This window comes from Branchiostoma floridae, chromosome 19 (genome assembly GCF_000003815.2).
Source record: "Branchiostoma floridae strain S238N-H82 chromosome 19, Bfl_VNyyK, whole genome shotgun sequence".
Taxonomy (NCBI): domain Eukaryota; kingdom Metazoa; phylum Chordata; class Leptocardii; order Amphioxiformes; family Branchiostomatidae; genus Branchiostoma; species Branchiostoma floridae.
The window spans coordinates 2,025,823-2,033,210 of record NC_049997.1 but is presented as its reverse complement, the minus strand read 5'-3'; positions in this window follow the sequence as shown (position 1 = coordinate 2,033,210).

Below are 7,388 nucleotides of genomic sequence, written 5' to 3'. Positions count from 1 at the left end.
GGGGTTTTATGATATGTTGATTTGAAATATTGTCCTGAAATTTATACATCTAGTTCAGAAATGATGAATATTCCTGAATCATTGAGTTCCAGGGGTAATAAAATCAGAGTCCACTTATTAAATGGGCGTGGCCTAAAGTAGTTGATGACGTCATTGTGACATCATACCAATTTGCATAAATTATCTTTATGCGTTAGGGTACTACCTTAGAAAAAATCAAGGTCCATACATTATCTAAGATGGTAATTTTAGAAGACCAAAAACACCCCCCAAAACTCCTCAGACACCCTGAAATCCTACCTTAACACTACAGCAATTGGACATCAAGCAGCTAATGATTTAAACAATCATACAACAGTTTTAGCTCATAAGTTTTGAAAATAACTGATTGAATAGACTCCAGGACCTAAAAAAATTCACTAATCTAAAATAAAGCTCCAACTCCAATCAGACAATGGGAATGATTATGTATCTAGAACTGTATGTCTTGAAGCACTGTTTGGGATAGCCCCTACCGGAATATTATATTAATTATAAGCACCAAATAAGTGCTTAATTTGTTCCACTGTTTTGGATGTACGCCATACCAAATTTCTGGTTATTTGTCTGTCATGTTATTATTCAATCAATCATGCATGTCAGTGTGTCTGTACAGAGTCTGTGTTTCTGCATATAATCTGCATATAAAAAAGTATAGTAAGCAATTGAAGGATTGCAGCCATTTTTGGCCATTTGAGTGCATCTTGAAAAAAGTCGAAGTCAGTTTTCGATATTAATTTTCCTTCTTCTCAATTTTTTTTCCCAGGACTTGTTATTTGAAAGAACTTGCAACAGACCTAATCATTATTACATGGTGGTAATCTTAGAATAGTTCACTCTTGGCTACAAATTTTGAACTTCATCTTGTGCGGCAATCATGTCTTAAGTTTTGATCACTTCCTACTATGCCCAACCTACCACCTCTTTGAAAATAAAAGCGTCTGAAATTGCTTGGACGCCGTCTATGAGCGTCTTAAAGAGCATCTGATGCCATCTTACACCGTCTGGACCCGTCACACGCCATCAGCAATGGAACATTGTGCACAGCCAGACGGCCCTGCCTGATTTTTGTTGAACACCTTCCATTGCCATCTGAATGACGTCTAATGGGGCAATAAAATACAAACCGATGCTGCCAGTTGTCTTCGTCTTTCCTTGTTACCCCCAGGAAACATGACATTTTAAACTTCTGCACATGCGCCAATTACAGCGGGGCATTTTGAATTTCAGACCATTATACACTTTGGCCGATGCAGGACATATGTTCAGTACGTGACTATTTCTGTGGAATTTTTTGTGCATTTGTTTAATTTTCACTTTTGGAGCATGGACTTCTAGAAGTAGCAGCATATTTATGGAACATTGTGCTGAGGTTGGGTTGGGAAGGAAGCATCTTACCATTGTTAGCACTTATGCACCAACTATGACAAATTTAGATGAGGTGAAATATAAGTTTTACGAGACACACCACAATGTACTTACCGCTGTCCCAAAACTCGGCAAAAGCTTAAACTTGTCATATTCGTTAATTTACTGGTAAATGCTCGAATGGGTGCTGACAGCTGCAGTGACTTCATTGAAGAGTGTCATTGGTAAACACGGAATAGGTCAGTGTAATACCAACGGTCTCATAGTCGTCCAGACATGTGCTGAATATGGATTGACTATAACAAACACTATCTTAAACTTCCAACCAGAAATAAAACATCATGGATGCATCCAAGATCTATATTCAAACACTGGCACTCTATTAATTATGCCGTTGTTAGGAAGAGAGACAGACAAGATGTTCATATCACCAAGCAGGGCTCTAGCCAGCTCGAATTTTTTTTCCGTCAGCAAATTCCATTTGTCGTGAAAACCGCGAAAATTTATTTTCCCTGCATAGAGCATACCTCTGCAACACCAAAAATACATCAAAGAAAGATACGTATATACGAAATACAGTCCAGGGAAAGCTAAGAAAGATTAAGATCTTCATCCGTGAGATCGCATGGCGCAGCGGCAGCGTGTTCTCCTTCTTCTTGTTGAGTGCCCTCAATCTTTATCGTAGATTATTATGGCACATGTTTGCCTTGAGAGGTCTTGAATTTGAATCCCTACCATGTCACCGTTCTTGTGTCCTTGGGAAAGGCACTTTACACAACATTTTTCCCCTCACTTAGGTGAAAAATGAGTACCTAGCTTTGGCTAGGGCTGTCCCTCGGATAGGAGGTTAAATGGAGGTCCCTTGTCTGGAGAGAGTCATACCTAGGGCATACTTACCGAAAAGAGTAGGGGACTTTCCCAGTGTGAGTGGATCTACCCATTCTGTCTAAATGGGGTAGGGAATTTCCTGAGCATCCTCGTAACCCCTGCTTTGCCTATTGAGTCAGTTAGTCAGACTTGCTGAAGCTTGATGTTTCTGACTTAGGGAGAAGAGCTGCTGCCACACTGAGCCTAGTTCAGTGCCTAGAAGTGCTATGAAGTGGTCAAAGGCAGGCAAGTTGCACTGACTGAGCAAACTGAAAAAAGCAAGACGCATGGCTGATAAACAAAGCCGTAGAAATCCAATGTCCTCTGGTTGTCAATCTGAGTTTAATATTACCCTTTGCATTACCGCTTCCAGGGGGAGAAAATCGAGAACTTGCGTTTTGCACTGTGATGGCCCTATTAGTCCATGGCCTACCTGCCTAAGTGCCTAGGCCAGTGACTGGCCCCTTGCTCCCTCCGTGATATTTCTCCAGACTGCACGATTCGCCGCACTCCTCTCCGCCAACTTAATACTTTGTCCGATGTCCTTTTCAATCTGGTCTCTCCATCGTTTCGGGGGTCTCCCCCGTGGCCTGGGCTTTTGGAAATCTTGATAGTATGCTTTGTTGACAAGTGTGTGTGGAGGTCTTCTCACAACGTGACCAAACCACCTTAGTCTTCTGAGTCTGATGGAATCGATAATGGTGTTTTCTATACCCAGTCTCGCTCTTATTTCCACATTCGGAATTCGGTGGCGAAGTGAAACACTGAGGATCGCCCGTAGGCATCTCATCTCGAAAGCCAACAGGAGAGACTCATCAGACTTTTTTAGAGTCCAAGTTTCACATGCATAAGTGGCAATTGGTAGTATGAGTGCTCGGAAAAGACGCATTTTAAGACATCTACTGAAACTCTTGCCGTTCCATACTGTTTTTCTTAGCCTACCAAATGCGGATTAGTCCATGGGCCAGGACCCAAAATTGACGATATTTGTACCACCGAGAGGGACCAGAGCTATCATGCATTTTTTGAATCTGCAATAACCAAAGTTTATTTTAATCCATAAAAGAAAGTTTTTAAGTACAGCTTTCTGGTTATGATCACGTGATCAAGTGACATCATCGAAACGGATCTCAGCAACTGACACTATGCTGAAAGGGACTCAATAGAAATATCAAACATCAATATTTTTCAATAAAAATTCATTCAAATGTGAAATTTTCTTTGGGGATCACATTACAATTGCTCTCTTTTCAATATTTTAGATTTGTAAAAAGTTATGAGTCCTTAAAGTCTGATTTTGTCGATATTTTTTGCATATTGTGGGACCGTATAGCGCAGTGGCAGTTTCTTCGGCCCGTGACCGAGAGGTTGCGGGTTCGAATCCGCCTGCTGTGTTACCGATCTTGTGCCCTTGGGAAAGGCACTTTACACGACTTTCCTCACTTCACTCAGGTGAAAATGAGTACCTAGCTTCGGCTCGGGCCGTCCTTCGGATAGGACGTTAAATTGAGGTCCCGTGTTCGGGGAGAGCAACACCCCAAGCACGTTAAAGAACCCGCCACATGTGCGAACATCCACCTGAGCGGTTCAAACCAAAATAGGGGTAGGGAATCTCCCGAGCAGCCCTCGTAACCCCTGCTTCGCCTATTGGGTCAGTTAGTCCTCACTTAAAAAGTGAGCAATTGAGCAATCATGATGTTTCTGACCTAGGGTGAAGAGTTGCTGTTACAGTTCCAATCATGTAACCTGTAAACTTGAGTGACCATTGAGTAAAAAAAAAAAAAATTATATAAATTGAACAGACTTCATTCCAAAACTAGGCATTTAATAAGGCTACCTACAGGGCCTTGATTGATGTATTTTTCTTATCAGTCGTACTATTTGTAGCATTTTCGTCTTTAAATGAGCAAAATCCGCCAATTCTATCCGGAGATATGAGTATTTGAAGAATTACTCTCCTACGGGCTTTTTATCGAATCGTCGCATATATTGCAGTGCATCATGGGTAAATTCAAGACTGCGCTTTTTGCCAAAGGTATCAGACTTAATTCCAAGCTTTTTCCGGGTTTTCTTCATGATAATGTTGTAATAAATGTCAATGGTATCACCAATAGCCAGTCAGCTTACTAAGACAGCACATTTTTTATGTTTTATTGCATTTTGAAGGTAAAAAAAGTAAGTTATTCGAAGTATAAGTAACTTCTGCATCATTTGTGTCATTAGATAATGTCCGTACTGTTGCAGTCAATGTAGCAATTTTATTTCAATCTCATGTTCGGTTCTTCGCAGTTTTCAAATTTTCGAGCGCATTCGCGAACTCATTCTATAACTTACAGTTTACTTTACAAAAAGTCAACATATCACCCGAAATGGACGTGTTACTCTCGCCCTCTTTGAAATGTATACTTCCTTGGAGAATTTGATCACTCTTCCACACCGACATGCCGCGCTCCTGTTCACGCAGTCATAGTCCATCGGGAGAACCATGTGAGTTTTTCTTTTTCAATTACTTTTATGATTTTAAAGCAAAGTAAGGAAGCAAAAAAATCTGTCAACGTTTCCATGTAATTCCTCATCCATTTATCTATTATATTTAGGTCGTTCTCTAAGAAAGTAAAGTGAACTAGAGTTTCAGAAGGCAATCTTTCAACTGATATACTCATGCACGAATACAGTGACAATGTAGTCTTTAAATGTTTTGTTTCTCAATTCATTCTTGAAATTCAGTAATGATGCTGTAATTGGAACTTCCCCTACGCGTAATGGTCTATTCATAACTTCGAGCTAACGCGTAATTATCTATTCACACTAAACGATTTGATTAAATCTTAAGGTGACAGTGTCCACTTTCTATTTTCTGTTATCTTATAAGGAGCAAAAAGAATAGCCCGGCAACCATCAACCACTCAAAGTAGAGTCTTCCAGAGAAAATGTGTGTTTTGCGAGAAGTCTATAAGTACATCAGAGGGACAAACACAAGGGAGGCGCTAATTATCCAGTGTGTTGACCTGAGAGCAGATAATGCCATCAGAAATGCCGTTTTGAGAAAGAACGATTCCAAAATCCTTGCCATCGCTTCAAGAGAACTTGTCGCAGCAGAAGCCTGCTATCACAAAATGTGTTACCGCGACTACACCAGGAACGTCTTGTCCAATATCAGCAATGTTGGCAAGGAAGAAGAGCAGGATTATTCCAAGGCGGAATCTCGAGCATATGAACTTCTGTTTCACTACATTAGATTGGATTTGTTGCAGAAGCCAGGGATTGTAAGGCTGGCTGAGTTGTACGCTCAATTCATTGTATTCATGGATTCAGAAGGAGTTGCCGTTAAACAAGTGAAAGCCTCGACGAGGACTCACTTTAGAAGAAAGCTAGAAGGGGAATTTGGAGATGTGTTGGACTGTGAAGATCTTTCAAACAACAACAAAGCTTTTGTCATTCCACGAAGTCTGTCTAGACTGGACTTAGCCAAGCTTGATATCGAGAAGTCCGACTCTGACTACAACCCTTCCAGTAAGGACGAAATTTCGAAAACAGCAGTACAACAAAGGGAAGCTATCCAGGGCCTAGGGGCAAGATATCCCTACGTTGTGGCCATCAAACCCATGGGAGCTATCAGAAGAGGCAGTTACAATTCCAGATGATGTAAAGGATTTCTTGTATGTCCTTCTCACGGGCAAAACAGACTTTCCGGAAAAGGTTCAGCGTCTTCTAATATCGTTTGTACAAGATTTGACATTTGCCGTCAGTGGCGGACGACTGAAACCCCCTAAGCATGTTTTACTTCCGTACGCCGTCAAAACTCTTACCAACAACGTTCAGCTGATTCAAATCTTAAACCGCTTTGGTCACAGTATTGCGTACTATCAACTTGAAGAAATCAATACCGCTCTGTGTCTCCAAAAGCTGGCAACAAGTTCATGCAGCGAAGTTCCTCTGCCTGAAAACATCCACCCATTTACCTGCACTACTTTGGCCTGGGATAACATTGATAGGCTAGAGGAAACCTTGTCAGGAGGAGGAACCTCACACAGAGTCAATGGTATTGCTGTGCAAGCAAGTCATTTTGTTCCCCAACTTCCTCCACCTTCAGCGTCACCTGTATTGAAGTCAAAGAGGCGGAGCATAGAGTCGGTGGGAGATGCCATGCTACCTATCTACAATGCAGGTGAGCGCTGTGGCCCTTGGCCTAGAGGTTATGTAGAGGTCATGTCATGGAAAGACGAAGCATGGAAAAAAGACTTACTGTGGATCTTGGTGCGCCTGCATGCAGAAGAAACGCAAACCATTCCTAGTTGGAATGACGAAGAAGTTGTGAAGGACAGAGTGGGCTAACTTCCAACGATAAATGCTCCAGCGACGGACAAGTCTACAGTGTACCAAATTTTGACAAAGTCCGTACAGATCCAAAGATCCTTAAATCTCCAAAGTATAGCCGTTCGATCAAGCGCTGTATGCAAAAGCTGCAGAGATAAAGTGGAAACACGGAGTCCAGTTTCACGCCCTGGTGTTGAGAATGGGAATGTTCCACACAATTGGCACATTCTTGTCTGTGATTGGGAAGCGTTTTGAAGACGCCGGCTTATGGGATGTATGCATAGAGTCTGGAGTCATTGCTGAAGGATCAGTATCTGGTGTAATGACAGGTCACAAGTACAACCGCGCTATCCGTTTCCACAAGCTGATGTTCGAGGCACTAAACAGGATAGCATGGATGGGTTTCCAGTCTTGGGCTGAAGAACATGAAGGGATAAAGCCTCCTGTTGGAGAGTTCGAATCTCTGTGTCAGAGTCCTTGTGAAGAAGAATTCAAAAACGCATCATGACAAGTCCCACATTTGACGAGGTGTCTCAGCTATTTAACTTGTACTTGCACCATCTGAGACATGCTAACAGGAAGCTTTCCAACTTCTGGACATCGTATGTTGACATGGTGCAGCTACTTCTGGGGCTGATAAGAGGAAGTCGGGAAGGAGACTGGAACCTTCACCTCTCGTCTGTCAAGGAAATTATTCCTTGGCTCTTCGCCTATGACAAGCTTCACTATGCCAGGTACCTTTCTGTATACGCTCTCGGACACATGTGCCACCCCGAAGGAAACCAGACACGTTCGAG